General features: G+C 38.7%; 1 pseudogene; it reads left to right on the top strand.

The window, feature by feature from the left end:
• Window positions 1-7,690, top strand: part of LOC105505244 — a 19,454-nt pseudogene extending 11,764 nt beyond the window's left edge.
• Window positions 7,691-16,253: the final 8,563 nt, after the last annotated feature.

Below are 16,253 nucleotides of genomic sequence, written 5' to 3'. Positions count from 1 at the left end.
ACTATTGCAAGGACAGAAAACCAAACACCGCATGTTCTCACTCATAGGTGGGAATTGAACAATGAGAACACTTGGACACAGGAAGGGGAACATCGTGCACCAGGGCCAGTCATGAGATGGGGGCAGGGGGGAGGGATAGCATTAGGAGATATACCTAATGCAAATGATGAGTTAATGGGTGCAGCACACCAACATGGTACATGTATACATATGTAACAAACATGCACCTTGTGCACATGTACCCTAGAACTTAAAGTATAATAATAAAACTTTAAAAAATGAAAGAAACTACAAAAGGAACACCCAAAAATTTACAAATACATGGAAATTTAAAAATCTACCCCGAATGATATTCAGTTAACAATGAAATTAAGATAGAAATTTAAAACTTCTTTGAAATGAATGATAATAATGACACAAGTTCTCAAAACTTCTAAAATACAGCAAAAGCAGTGCTAAAAGGAAAATTTCTAGCACCCTAAATGCCTACATCAAAAAGATCACAAATTGACAACCTGTCATCACACCTCAAGGAACTAGAGAAGCATAAACAAACTGAACCTAAAGCTAGCAGAAGAAAAGAAATTACAAAGATCAGCACAGAACTGAATGAAACTGAAACAAAAAAATATATATATGAAAGATAAATGAAAAAAAAACTAGTTCTTTGAAAAGATAAACATAATTGGCTGGGCACGGTGGCTCACACCTGTAATCCCAGAACTCTGAAAGGCCAAGATGCACAGATCACCTGAGGTCAGGAGTTTGAGACCAGCCTGGCCAACATTGCAAAACTCTATCTCTACTAAAAATACAAAAATTAGCCAGGTGTGGTGGTCCGTGCCTGTAATCCCAGCTACTCAGGAGGCTGAGGCAGGAGAATTGCTTGAACCCTGGAGGTGGAGGTTGCAGTGAGTCAAGATCATGCCACTGCACTCCAGTCTGGGAGACAGAACGAAACTCTGCCTTAAAAATAATAATAATAATAATAATAATAATAAAAAGAAAAGAGAAAAGAGAAATGAAATTTATTGACCATCTAGATTAATGAAGAAAATGAGAGAGAAGATTCAAACAATTTCCATTAGAAATGAAACTGGAAACATGACAATCAACACCACAGAAATATAAAAGATCACTCATGATTCCACACTGTAGAATACTACTCAGACATAAAAAGGAACAAAATAATTTATTTTTGCAGCAACTTGGATGGAGCTGGAGGCCATTCATTATTCTAAGTGAAGTAACTCGGGAATGAAAAACCAAATAGCATATGTTCTCACTTATAAGTGGAAGCTAAGCTATGAATACACAAAGGCATACAGAATGCTATAATGAACTTGGAGACTCATAAGGAATCAAACTTGACTTATAGAGCCAATAAAAGCCGCTTGGGAAAACTAGCCTCATACCCTGTCTACACAATCCCTGTACAGTGTTCCTGACCTGTGGTAAGTAGAGAATGTCACTTTCTGACAGACCCAGGAGCCCCAAGTTATCTTGGGATCTGAAGAGGAGAGAAATTTACCCTTAAATTATAGGAATTTGATAGTACAAACCCATGGCTGGGTTCTGCTTTAAATGAAAAAGTCATATCTGATATTCCTTTTATGGAACAAAGCTCCATCAAAGCTAATTTTAAAACCCTATGTGGCAAATAATTCTTCTTGCTGCACTTTATACAAATAATCAGGCCAAGTATAAGACTAAACCTTATTTTTGCAAACAAATTGGTCCTATTATGATTTGTCTTTAGTAAAAATGGAAAAGTTATGTTTCAAAAACTATGGTACACCTGTTATTATAATATATTCTAGTCTCGTTGGTTGTTTTTTAGGTTTTTTCTCTGCACTTTAGACTGACTCTGCTTATTCCTGTAAACCAACAGTGATCTCTGGCTGCTGCTCAAAATAAACAAGAGGGATGGATAATGTAAAAACCTGGATCAATATTCTAGTTCTGGGCACATATTGGATTTAGCTAGCAATCCCATATCAGCTTGGTTTTAACAGTTGCTCAGTTCATGGAAAGCCTTCTTGTTTAGTTTATTTGGGATAGTTTTGCTAATTTTCCTTTACTGTTGTGGAATGTATTGCTACTGTACTCTGTGTAGGAATGCAAGATAAGCTTACTCAATGTTTTCCTAAATTGAACACTTACTAATCTTCCAGATATCATCTTTTGTCAGAATTCAGAATTATGAACGATCCTCAGCATATGGATGCCTTGTGACTGAGCTCCTCTCTACCTAAATACAAGAGATCCTAATAGTTAGGCAAGAATATCATTGCCCCTATTCAGCCTGAAGAAGTTACAGAAGATGGGTCTTTGTCCCTCAATAACCCTTAGGATTAAGGGTTCCCTTGTAAAAGGGAGGGGGGAAATATGTCAGATGATTGCCATTCTCAACCCAGAGAGATTCCATCCTGAATAGGCACTGGGTAAAATAAGGCCAAGACCTACAGGGCTGCACTCCCAGGAGGTTAGGTGTTTCTAGTCACAGGATAAGACAGAGGGTTGACACAATATGCAGGTCACAAAGACCTTGCTGATAAAACAGGCTGTTTTGAGACACTGGCCAAAACCCACCAAAACCAAGATGGTGTTGAAAGTGATCTCTGGTTGTCCTCACTGCTCATTATACACCAATTATAATATATTACTATGCTAAAAAGACACTCCCACCAGTGCCATTGCAGTTTACAAATGCCATGGCAACATCAGGAAGTTACCCTAAATGGTCTAAAAAGGGAGAAACCCTAAGTTTCAGGAATTTCCCACTTTTTTTGGGAAGTCCATGAATAGTCCACCCCTTGTTTAGCATATAATCAAGAAATAACTAAAAGTATACTCAGTTGAACAGCCCATGTTTCCATTATTTTATTCCTGTACTCCCTTAATAAATTTGCTCTCATTAAAAAAAAATTAATTCACTGCTATATAATTCATCCATGTAACCAAAAACAATTTGTTCCCCAAAAGCCGTTGAAATAAAAATATATTTTTAAAAAATAGAAATTAAACAAACAATAAAATAAACAAAAGGTCTGAATAGATATTTCTTAAAATAAGACATAAAGATTGCCAACAGGTATATAAAAAGGTGCTCAATATCATTGATCACCAGAAAAATGCAAATCAAAGGTACAATGAGATATCATCTCACCTCAATGAGATGGCTTTTATCCAAAGGACAGGCAATAGCAAATTCTGTTGAGGATGTAGAGAAAGGGGAAGTCTTGTTCACTGTTGGTGGCAATGTAAATTAGTACAGTCACTATAGAGAACAGTATGGAGTTTCCTTAAAATACTCAAAACAGAACTACCATGTGATCCAACAATCCCACTGCTAGATACATACACAAAAGTGAAGAAGTCAATATATCCCAGAGATATCTGCACTGCCTTTTTTATCACGGCACTATTTAATATAGCCAAGGTTTGGAATCAACCTAAGTGTCTATCAACAGATGAATGGATAAAGAAAATGGAGATTATATATACAATGGAGTACTATTCAGCCATAAAAAAGAATGAAGTCTTGTCATTTGCCACAACATAGATGAAATTGGAAGACATTATATTCAGTGAAATAAGCCAGGACGAAAACAAACAAATTTCACATGTTCTCACTGATTCATGGCAGGTAAAAACCAAATCAATTGAACTCATGAAAATAGAGGGTAGAATGATGGTTGCCAGTGGCTGGGAAGGGTAGTGGGAAAGGGTAGCAGAGGATGCCAAGATGGTTAATAGGCTCAAAAATATAGTTAGATAAAATGAATAAGATCTAGTATTTGAAACTACAACAGGAGAGTCAACAATAACTTATTGTATATTTTAAAATAACCAATAGAGTGGAATTTGAATGTTCCTAACACAAAGAAATGACAAATGCCTGAGGTGATAGATACCCTATTTACCTTGAGGTGACTATTACACATTGTACGCCTGTATCAAAATATCTCATGTACCCCTAATATGCAGTCATAAAAAATTAAAAATAAAAAATGTTTTTTAAAATAAAAGATGATGTTACCCTCCTCAAGGTACGTCCTCATGTACCCAGATGGTTTCTAGGCAAATAAATAAAGTCAACAATCAAATCTCAGCTTGACTAGGGAAACAATTCACCAAGAAATCATTATAGGACCCAACTCGTATGGGCCTGCATTAATAGTAAAAGCACATTAGATGTCAGTCATGAGCATGCTTTACCACGGGAGCAGAATATAAGGGAGAGGTTGTTGAAATCAGGGCAATCTCCTGCAACTGAAGAAGTAGTACCCCAAGAAAGACATCTAGAATCAGTTCTGTGCTACTGGGATAGCTCCTTTAAAACTGGAGGCAGGGAGGAAATTATGGCCTACAAACCAGGTGATTCCAGAACTGCTTTAGAAGAGTGCTAAGGAAGGAGTCAAGAGGCTCAGAGAGGTGGGAATGTTCAACTGGACCTATCATATAAGACCTGAAAATCCAGAAGATGACTGGAGAATCAAAAGGGGACACTCCTTTTACTAAAGCAGTAAGAAATGCGAAGTGGTGCAGGGGCTGGGGATGAAGGGCACTGGCCTCATTGAGAGGCTTGGCAGTGTCTATGCTTTGTACACCAGGGATAATGGTAGGGAAGCCCCTGGGATTCAGGGATGATAGGATCATGAAACAGCAGAGGCCAGGAGGTACCACTTAGCCATCAAGAGCAAGATAGATGTAATTATCCAAATAGATAACAAAGGTTGAATGGAAACCGGGGGGCTGTGACATACAGAGATCTGTAGTGATGGTTAATAAATCATGGTGTGCCTAGAGCTAAGATGGATGAGGGTACTGCCTCACCCACACCCAAAAGAAGATCAATAATGGGTGAGCCAAAGGCTGATGTCAGCTGCCACAATAGAAAATTATAATCTCTCCATCCAGTTTCCAAACCTAAGCCAGTTCTCAAATCCAGAGCCATCAACTGAAGCAAGGCTAGGTCCTCTGCAGAAAGAACCCAACACACAGTAATTGTATACACTATCAATTTTCTCAGACCTTCCCTAGACTGATAAACCAGTAGTACTATATATGGGGAAAGGGGAAATACTTCTATGTATGTATGTATGTATGTATGTATGTATTTGAGATAGGGTCTCACTCTGTCACCCAGGCTAGAGTGCAGTGACACGTTCATAGTTCACTGCAACCTCAAACTCCTGGGCTCAAGCAGTCCTTCCACCTCAGCTTCCCAAGTAGCTGGGACCACAGGCACTTGCTACAGAGCCTGGCTATTTTTTTTTTTTTTTTTTGTAGAGGCAGGATCTTGTTATTTTGCCCAGGCTGATCTTGAACCCCTAGTCTTAAGCAATTCTCCCAAATTGGCCTCCCAAAGTGCTGGGATTACAGGCCTGTGCTACCACGCCTGGCCAGAAATACCCATATCTTTAAACAACTCTCAGATGCAGTGTCTGAGCTGATATTGACACCAAAGTAACCCAAATGCTAACAGGGGTCCTCCATTCTGTGAATGAGGAGGCATCACAGTTTGCTAAAAAATTTATTGGGGGTGAGGGAAGGAGATGATCAATGAATTAAAAGTTTTTGAAATGTTTTATGTGAAAGCTTTTTATTTGGCCACATGTATCGTTGGTTACTTTCTCAACATTGAAAAAATAAAGAGAAACATGAATTCAAGAGTCCACCCCCTGGTTATAGTTGTACAAATAGGAAGACAAATATAGATTGTCATCACTTGTAGACCTTCATACCAAAAACAAGTTTTTGGTTGCTTCCACATACAAAGGAATAAATAATTGTATTTTGCTGATGATTTTGTAATCAACAAGTAATAATTTATAGCAGGCTTGGGGAAAATGTGAAAACTTGAATTGTAGCATTGCCTTGGTAGACTTACTAATTTGGTAGATGCTATAGTTTGAATATGTCCCCAAAATTATAATTTCCTTTGCAAAAGATGGAGTAAAATTTTCTGCAAGTGGAGAACTTGGATGTGGCAACATTGTTACAAACAAGTAATGACAATAAAGAAGGGGCTGTTGCCATAAAGATGAATGAGCCAGTTCAGCTAACTTGTTGAAAGCCCAATCTCCAAAGCAACAGTGTTGGAAGATAGAACCTAAAAGGAGGTGTTTAGCTCATGAGGGCTCCACCTTCACGAATTAATTAATGCTATAAAAGGGTGAGCCCAATTCTCATTTGTCTCCTTTCCTCTCCGGCTTTTGTGCCATGTAGGGACACAATGTTTCTCCTCGCTGGAGGTTGCAGTATTCAAGGCACCATCTTGAAAGCAGAGAGACTGAGCCCTAACCTGACCATGCCTTGATTTTAGACCTGCCAGCCTCTAGAACTGTGAGAGAATAAATTTCTGTTCTTTGTAAATTACCAGTCTGTGAAATTCCATCATAGCAGCACAAAATAGACTAAGACAACAGGCTACTACTTCAGATCCGCTCTGCCTGTACCACACCTTGTATTCTACTTCTATCATAACACCTATCTAGTAGACGGAAGTTATGTATTGATTTATGTAGTGGTCTCTATTTGTTATCTATTGGTGCATAACAGATTACCTCAAAACATAGTGTCCCAGAACAACCACATTTATTCTTTCGCAGTTTCTGTGAGTCAGGAATTCAGGAGCAGCTCGACAGTACTAGTGCAGGGTTTACCATGAGGTTACAGTGAAAAGGTTGACTGGGACTGTAGTCTTTGAAGGCAGCCTGAGGCCAGAGGATCTGTTTTCCAAAGACCATCATTTGGTTGGCAAATTAGTGCTGGCTGTTTGTGAAGGTCTTCAGTTTCACCACCTGGACCTCTTCAAAGTGCTGCTTGAGTGTCTTCATGATATGAAAGCTGACTTCTTCCAGAAACAGTGAGAAGTCACAATGTATTTTATGACCTAGCCTCAGATATCACACACTGTCATCTCCACAACATCTTATTAGTTGCACAGTCAGCCTTATTCAATGTGAGAGATAGGCCTGCTGGGACAACAGTTCAAGCAGGTGAACCTACACAGCATGAAAGTATCACACATTTCCTTGGTGCAGTTCACCCTGCATGCCCAGGGCTTCAACACATACCACTGTGACAACAACCTAGCCAGAAGCATGAGCCTCACCAGCACGTCCAAAATGTTAAAATATGACAATGGCAGTGAAGACATCATTACATGGAGGGCTGAAGGTACCATGGACCTCTTGGTGTTAGAATTTGAAGCACTAAATCAAGAGAACTTTTAGACTATGAATTGAAGTTAATGATTTTAGATGTTGAGCAACTTGAAATTCCAGAACAAGAGTACAGCTGTGTAGTAAAGATGCATTCTAGTGAATTTGTGCATATATGCCAAGATCTCAGTCATATTGGAGAGTCTGTTATAATTTCCTGTGCAAAAGATGGAGTGAAATTTTCTGCAAATGGAGGACTTGGAAATGGAAACATTGTCACAAACAAGTAATGACAATAAAGAAGGGGAGGCTGTTGCCATAATGATGAATGGGCCAGTTCAGATAACTTTTGCCCTAAGGTACTTAAATTTCTTTGTAACAGGCACTCCACTCTCTCTTCCCAGTAACACTCAGTATGTCTGCAGATGCACCCCTTGCTGTAGAGTATAAAACTGCTGGATATGGAACATTTAAAGTATTATTTGGCTCCCAAAATTGAGGATGAAAAAGGATTTTAGAAATTATTAAAATCCAAGAAAATAAAACTAAACTTTTTGAAAATTGCTTCTGAGATTCCAGCGCATACTGAAGTCATTTCCATCAAGAAATTTATGCCTCTGAATACACAGGTAGATACTGTTTTCTGTATATAACATATTTTTTCCTCTATCTTCTAGAATCTGTTTAAAGTAAAAAATCCAAAGTCAAATCTGGTCTCATTAACCTAGAGAGATATCTGCTTTACTTACAAATATTCCTTCTGATTTTTAAAACAAGAGGGATATAAAAGGGATCTTGACTCTAAATGCAATTTTAAGAATTGTGTTTCTGATTTAAATAAAGTTTTTTTTTTTGTTTTGTTTTGTTTTTTTGAGATGGAGTCTTGCTCTGTCGCCCAGGCAGGAGTGCGGTGTCGTGATCTCGGCTCACTGCAAGCTCTGCCTCCCAGGTTCACGCCATTCTCCTGTCTCAGCCTCCCAAGTAGCTGGGACTACAGGCGCCCGCCACCACGCCCTGCTAATTTTTTGTATTTTTAGTAGAGACGGGGTTTCATCGTGTTAGCCAGGATGGTCTTGATCTCCTGACCTCATGATCTGCCCGTCTTGGCCTCCCAAAGTGCTGGGATTAGAGGCATGAGCCACCACACCCTTAAATAAAGGCTTAAATAAAGTTTAATCTGAATTTTAAATGTCAAAAAAGAAACTAGCACATTGGCAGAGTAATTTTGTCTTTTGAATCTACTAATAAAAAATGTGGTTTATATTTTGTACGTCTGTTTTTATTTACAATTTTACATTTCTAACAACTAATTTTATTATATTTTACACAAAGTACCAGTCCACCATACACCAAAAACAAAACAAACAAAAAGTCATCCTTCACTATGGATCACTCCAGAAAGACTGTCCTAAACCACACATATGCTGCAAATTGAATGGAGATACATGAACAGGCATGACTTGAGTCCTGGGGGGAATCAGCAGGTGCTTTATTTTTATGATGGTCTGGGGAGCATTCTGGAAATGATTCTAGACATCTAGCATCTTTGGGAAGATTATAACTCATATTATCTCTGGGGAGATAACAATTAGGAAGTTGTGGCCAGTTGACAGACTCTAGGACCAGGAAGCAATTGCATCTCTGTCCAGGCAGTTTGACAAAAGAAGGAGTTAAATCTGAAGAGAGAAAATCCAAGTACCTATGACCGCTGGCAGGACATGGTGTTGTGTAGCTCTTTATCAGGAAATCTTCAAGCAGCTACTCGACATCTTTAAGTGTTCAACCATGGTTTCCAGAGAGCACCCTGATGACCTCAAAAAAAATGTGCCCTTTCCAATATCCCAGATTTTTTTTCATGGTATCCTGATAGCTAGAATGCCATCTGTAGACCAAGAGATAGCACATAGATCTGGAAGAGAAAACCTGAGGAATGTAAAGACGTGCTGGCCATTATCAAAAGATAATTATACACAGTTATTTACCTGGGGAAAGATGGATTAAAACCACCCTAACTTACATCTATAACAAACGTTATTTATGTAATATTAAAAAACAACTAAAAAATTAGGCCTTTAAAACTCTCCAACAGCATGCTCATGCTATTTTTGTCTAGCATCTACAAGTCTTGAAGTACCTTATTAGTTTTTTCCAAAAGGGCTCCAATTATTCTTTTGGTACTGAATTATTTCTTCCTAAGTTACGATCTATTCTCAGTAGCAACTGTCTTCAGCGATCCAGTAGACATTCTCTCCAATGGCCTCTCTTTATGCATAGACCCAGCCTCTGGGAGTTTCTGGCAGTCTCACAAAGAACTAAAACCAGAATCATCCATGGATCTGTGAAACGTACAATGACTATATGCAGATCTAAGATTAAAGGAAAGGATTTTTAACAAGGGGTTTTTGTTTGTCGTTGTAGTTGTTATTGTTGTTGTTGTTGACGGAGTCTCGCTCTGTCACCCAGGCTGCAGTGCAGTGGTGCAGCCTCGGCTCACTGCAAGCTCTGCCTCCCGGGTTCACGCCATTCTCCTGTCTCAGCCTCCTGACTAGCTGGGACTACAGGCACCCGCCACCAGGCCGGCTAATGTTTTGTATTTTTAGTAGAGACGGGGTTTCACCATGTTAGCCAGGATGGTCTCATTCTCCTGATCTCCTGATCCACCCGTCTCGGCCTCCCAAAGTGCTGGGATTACAGGCATGAGCCACTGCACCCGGCCAACAAGAAAGGTTTTTAAGTAACATTTACATTCATGCTACAGAGGCCAAATTTATCCTGTCATTATTTCAAGCTGGCTCAGTGTGCAGACGTTCCTGGCCCTAGTCACTCAACATTCAGTAAACAAGTAGTCTATAAAATGACTGTAGGTCAGGCATTGTTGGTAGGCAGGCACTGTGTACATGATTTGAACAGAACAGACACGGTCCTTACCTTCACAGAGCTTACAGTCTCATAAGGGGAATCGACATTAAATACATAAACACACAAATAATAGATTATTACAAATTGATTAAGAAAAAGATCATGGGCTGTTCCAAGCCAGAATGAAAAGGTAGACTTATTTTAGATTGCAAAGCAGATTTTAGTTATCGAGGTAAGCTGTAACAAACTGTAGAAATGAACTCTGAAAGTATAGTCTTAAGGTACACTGTAAATACTAAAGTAGCAATGTGTGTGTATAAAATACTTACATATTTTTATATTTATACTAAGCCTTTTAGAAAATATGGCATTCATTGTCTTTAGAGCTGTGTTCTCTGGCTTTTAGGTTTTTATTATTTGATTTGATGACTGTGCTTTGTTTCTACCATTAGCAGAATGTGAAGGTGCTTGACATATAATCACTCATTTTGTATTTCATTAATATTCAATAAAACATATGCGATGTTTGACAACTCAGTGTCTCTTTCTGCATTACCTTCCAGTCTCTGACCTTCATTTCTTGAGGAATAACCCATTATGCTGACCCTGGCTCAGGGCAGCTCAGGTCCATTCTGTGAATGTTTCCCTGCTATTCTACAAGTGCACTTCAGTCTTGCATGCTATATTCACCGTAGAGAAATCACAAGATGAAACTGAGATAAAAGAGAGCCCACCAAATTTTGAAAGTATTAATAAAAGTTTAAAGTACTATGATTGAAAAGTACAGGTGGCTTGTAACAGAGGGTCCCTGACCTAGTCTGAGAGATTTAGGGAGGCCCACCTTGAACAGGTAATGTTTAAGATAAAATCTGAGTAATACAGAAAAGTTATATTTGTCTGGTATCTCAATACTAAAATAATTATATTAGTGTGAATTGTTGACTTACAGATACTCATCCAACAATGAAAAAAATATTTTTCCTGCATTCTAACTATGACCTAGAGTAGTAATCCCATAGAGTAACTATTAACTTTACAACAATAAAAAGTACAAAATCTCAAATGTAAACAATCTCTCAAACATAAAACTGAACAATTTCTCCAAGTTCTATTTACAGATAACAGCAAGAGAGCGGAGACTACAAAGCCCAAATTTCATCAAACAGCCTAAAACTTTCAAGATCAGCAACTTGACAGCAAACATGAACTTTTAATCAAACAGACTTCAAATCAAACCTCTGCTTCCCTGACAAACACTGAAAGGATCAAACAGGGTAAGCATGTTATCTTGTTTGTTAATATGGTACATAATACTCACCTCACAGGGTTGTGGTCAGGATTAAATTGACTATGTGTATAAAGTGCCTGATGTTAACTAAATAAGCACTCAATGAGGATTCGTTTCTTCCCACTAAATAAAACCAAACAGAAGTTTTCTCTTAGCTAACATTTTAAATATCAAACAAGCATTATAACAGAGACAAACCCTATTATAAAAATCAAACTAAACAGAATAAGCCTTCTTTTTTCCCTTCCCCAAGGTGAAGACTACAGGAGCAAAGGTCATTTAGCTGGAAATATAATTGCATGTTTACTAGAATTGGGTACTTCAAAGTCTCTTTTCTGGAAATCAGAGATCTGTCATTGAAGAGTCAAATTGCTCCATTATTTGTGCTCTGGCTGACCCAAAGGAGAACTTGGCTCAACCTAAATAGAATGAGTTGTAGATTTGTGAAAGCTGTGTGGTGACCTTGTGTTAATCATGTGGAAATTAAAGTGTCCTCTCTTTCTCTCCTCAATATAGTTTTAGACCACATATTTTTCGAGGATTAATATTTATCCTTGAAATGTAGGTGTGTGTATGTTTTATACACATGATAAAATCAGTCTAAGAGTTAAAAAAACAGATGAAACAGTAATAAAAGTGTGATTACTGTTCAAACTAACAGAAATATCACCCAGGAGAACTAGCATGGAGGACCAGGCCCATCCCAGATCTGGGACCCCAAAGCTACTATCCCACAAATTGTTCTGTAGAAGATAGATAGGTAGGTAGGTAGGTAGGTAGGTAGATAGATAGATAGATAGATAGATAGATAGATAGATAGATAGATAGATAGAATTTAATATCAGACTCTATTGCCCTAGTCCTGAAATTCTAGTGCTGTTCTGGCTGGAGATGTGGAGCTATCTACTAAGCTTCAACCAAGTGACGGAAACATAGGGGAATGATTTTTAAGAGAAAGTAGATCCAGGGAGTGAGACCACTGGGACTGGGATTCTCCAGGCTGCTCATATAATTGCCACAGTGAATGTTTGAGGCAGGCACCAGGAGAGTCAGATACACATGAGATTTCAGAAAATGAGGACAAGCACTAGAGAGCCTCTATAAAGAAATCTTCATGAAGAGCCTTCACTTTGGCTCACTAGAAACATTTTATATCTCTTGAAATTTTCTTAATTCAGACCATTTACAAGGTCTGAATTCCGACTCCCACTGAAATTTTTTTTTAATCATCCCACTGGCCAGCTTTCTTCCTGTCATCTGTGACACTGCACATTTGCCGTACTTTCCCTCTTCTGGTATTTCCCAAAGCGCCACTGACCCAAGGCCCTCGTGGATAGCAGACTTTGCCAATGGTTTAGGAAAGACAGGGAGGTTACAGTGTAGTGCAATATGAACAGACAACAGCATTAAATTCAGAGTTAGATTCTGCTGCCCTGGTGTTCCCTGGCCATCTCCACTTATGGAATATTTCTCTCTTCTCGCTCACCTTATTCAAGCCTATTCTTGCCCTTCTCTATGTTCTCCTCCAAGTAATGGTACTACTGTTGCACCAACCCAAAAGCAAAAGACCAAATATTTCTCCTACTTTATTACTTACAACAATATTATTTTATTTGTATTACTTACAACAATTTTTTTTGTTTTTATTACTTACAACAATATATTATCTACATCCCTTCCCTCAAATCACTGACCAGAACCACTGTCCCACATTATTAGCCATGACCATTAGGGCACTTTTCCTACACCAATGTGAGCTTTTTTTCCCTTGGCCAATTATTACAAATTATAGGCATATTCTAAAATAACACTCTTTCTTCCAGTTACATAAGGACATACTTGCTAAACGGATGTGTACAGATGCCTTGCTAGTTTTCAGGGGGAGTTTATTTTAAAATGGTGACACTCTGGATCACCTAGGCTCCTGCTTTCCTAACATTCCCCACTCTGCTTACAAGAGGACCCTTAATCGTAAGGGCAGATGAAGGGCAAAGGCTGGTCTTCTGTAACTTCTTCCTGCTGACAGTGGATGTTCATTTTTGGGACAGGATTTTCTCATAAGGGTCTACAGCTGGTCTCTGGGGTACCAAGGGAGGTCCTCATTTACATGGTATCCTGATGAGTCTATGGGCATAGACCCTGCCAAGTATTGGAGGAGTAAAAATCTCTAGATGCCTGATCTCTGAGGCCTAAAGGCAGGGTGTCTTTATTTCCTGGGTCAGAAGATGGGATGGATTGGAAGCTTTGTGTCAGTATCATTTTTATGTGGAATTGTTGTAATCTAAAACACACAAACTTTACCAAGAATTTAAACAAGCAAGGGCCAAAGATTAATAATAAGATAACTATCAAAGGCCCTAGGAAGGGCAACAACTAAGTGAGACTCAGGAGGGTGCTTCTAATGGCTGACCAGATAGAGTTGGGATTGGTGCCTTGGTTATATTTATGCAATCACACAGCTTGTTCATGCATTTTCTTTATATCTTCTTCCATGTGAGCTGAGGTGTTTACATAACTGCAGCAGGTTATATTGATTTTGGTGCACACTCCTCCTTGTTCATCCAATAAGTAATCTAGTGCTACTTTTCAACCAATAAGTAATCTAGTGCTAATCTTAATTCATCTAAAGCATCCCCCATTTTATGAGACAGTGTTTAGAAATGAAGAAGTAAAGTTTTGAAGAGTTGCCTAATAATAAGCAAATTTTCCCTCTGGGGCTCCAACACAAGCCAATATAAGGCCAATTGTCCATTTAGCTCTCAGGTGAGTGATGTTATATAACTGTATATTAGAGGACTTTGCTTGTCATATTGTACATTGACCCCTGAACCAAACATTTTCATATACACTGATAACCATGGGTTTCACAATCCCAAATGAGAAACAAGTCTTTTATAGGCTAATCGAATGGGTGACCTCATAGCCATAGGTATCTGTTGGGGATGCAAACCTGTGTGGGATGGGAGTTGTTAAGAAGATTGAGTACCTATAGGTAAGAGTAGGAATGTTACTTATCTGTTTATTTGTAAAACCACAGCTTTAGGCCTTCTAGGGGTTCACAAGTGTGAGTTGTGTTGATTTTCTCAGGTGCCTGCAGGGACTCATAAGAAACAGCCTTAATTTTGGACATGTGTAGACAGCTAGTCATTCAGCTGAAGTTTAACAGCAGTGGGGGTGCTTAAAAATAACCTGATAGGGGCCCTTCCATTTGGGTTGTAATTAATCTTTGAGGAATTCCCTCTTCCCAAGTTTTTAATAAGACTAAGTCCCCTCATTGAACAGGGGAGCTATGAATATCTATGGACGTGGTCCTAATGCATGTATATTGAACGAACATGCAGGTAACGTATAACATTGTTTACCTTGGGATGGAGACTTAACCCTTACCTGGCATGGTCTTAGATCCTGTCCATAATTTGACATCTTATTGCCATAAAGAATGTTTTCTGGTCAGGTGCAGTGGCTCACACCTGTAATCCCAGCACTTTGGGAGGCCGAGGCAGGTGGATCACCTGAGGTCAGGAGTTCAAGACCAGCCTGGCCAACATGGCGAAATCCCATCTCTACTGAAAATACAAAAATTAGCTGAGTGTGGTGGCACACACCTGTAGTCCCAGCTACTCAAGAGGCTGAGGCAGGAGAATCACTTGAACGCAGGAGGTGGAGGTTGCAGTAAGCTGAGATCACGCCATAGCACTCCAGCCTGGGTGACAGAGTGAGACTCCGTCTCAAAAATAATAATAATAATAATAATAACAAATAATAATAAATAAAAATTTTAAAAAACACAATGAGATACCACCTTACTCCTGCAAGAATGGCCATAATTTAAAAATCAAAAAGTAATAAATGTTGGTGTGGATGTGGTGAAAAGGGAACACTTTTACACTGTTGGTGGGAATATAAACTACTACCACCACTATGGAAAACAGTGTACAGATTCCTTAAAGAACTAAAAGTAGAGCTACCATTCAGTCCAGCAATCCCAGTACCCAAAGGGAAAAAAGTCAGTAGTGAAAAAGACATATGCACACACATGTTTATAGCAGCACAATTCACAATTGCAAAGATATGGAACCAACCCAAGTGCCCATCAACCAACAAGTGGGTAAAGAAAATGTAGCACATATACACCAATGGAATACTACTCAGCCATAAAACAAAATGAAATAATGACCCTTGCAACAACTTGGATGGAGTTGGAGGCCATTATTCTAAATGAAGTACTCAGGAATGGAAAACTAAATATTGTGTGTCCTCACTGATAAGTGGGAGCTAAGCTATGAGGATGCAAAGGCATTAGAAAGACTTTGGAGATTTGGGAGGAAGGGTGAAAGGGAGTTGAGGGATCAAAGACTACATATTGGATACACTCTATACTGCTTGGGTGATGGGTACACCAAAACTCAGAAATCATCACTAAAGAACTTATCCATGTAACCAAAAACCACCTCTTCCCCAAAAACTATCCAAATTTTAAAAATAAATAAATAAATAGAAACCTAAAAAAGTCTGTTCTGTCAATCTTATGATCACTATTTTAAAAGGAAGAGTCTGTTCTGTCAATCTTATGATCACAATTTTAATGTTAATGCTGGTTGGTTGTGCCTGAATTCCAGGCGAGGGCGGGGGGGAGATGTATAGTGAGACATATGTGACCCCCAGCTTCCCTTCATGGCCTAAACTACACTTTAAATGTTTTTTAAATTATTTTTATTACTTCTTTTTGTCAAGAGAGGAGTCCATTCTGTTGGGGTTCTTAGGATTTTATTTTATTTTTTTACATTTATATTCCATCCTTTTTGTCATGGTATCCCAAGTTTTTATTTTATCCCATATTGATGCTGAATGTGTGTTATCAAGTCCCAAAGGTGTGTTATCTGTCCCAGATCCATCATGGCCCTTGGTGGAAACTCTATGGCTAGGGGACTTAG

This window comes from Colobus angolensis, unplaced genomic scaffold (assembly GCF_000951035.1).
Source record: "Colobus angolensis palliatus isolate OR3802 unplaced genomic scaffold, Cang.pa_1.0 Scaffold123, whole genome shotgun sequence".
In the NCBI taxonomy this organism is placed as follows: Eukaryota; Metazoa; Chordata; class Mammalia; order Primates; family Cercopithecidae; genus Colobus; species Colobus angolensis.
This window is presented reverse-complemented; position numbering and strand designations above follow the sequence as displayed.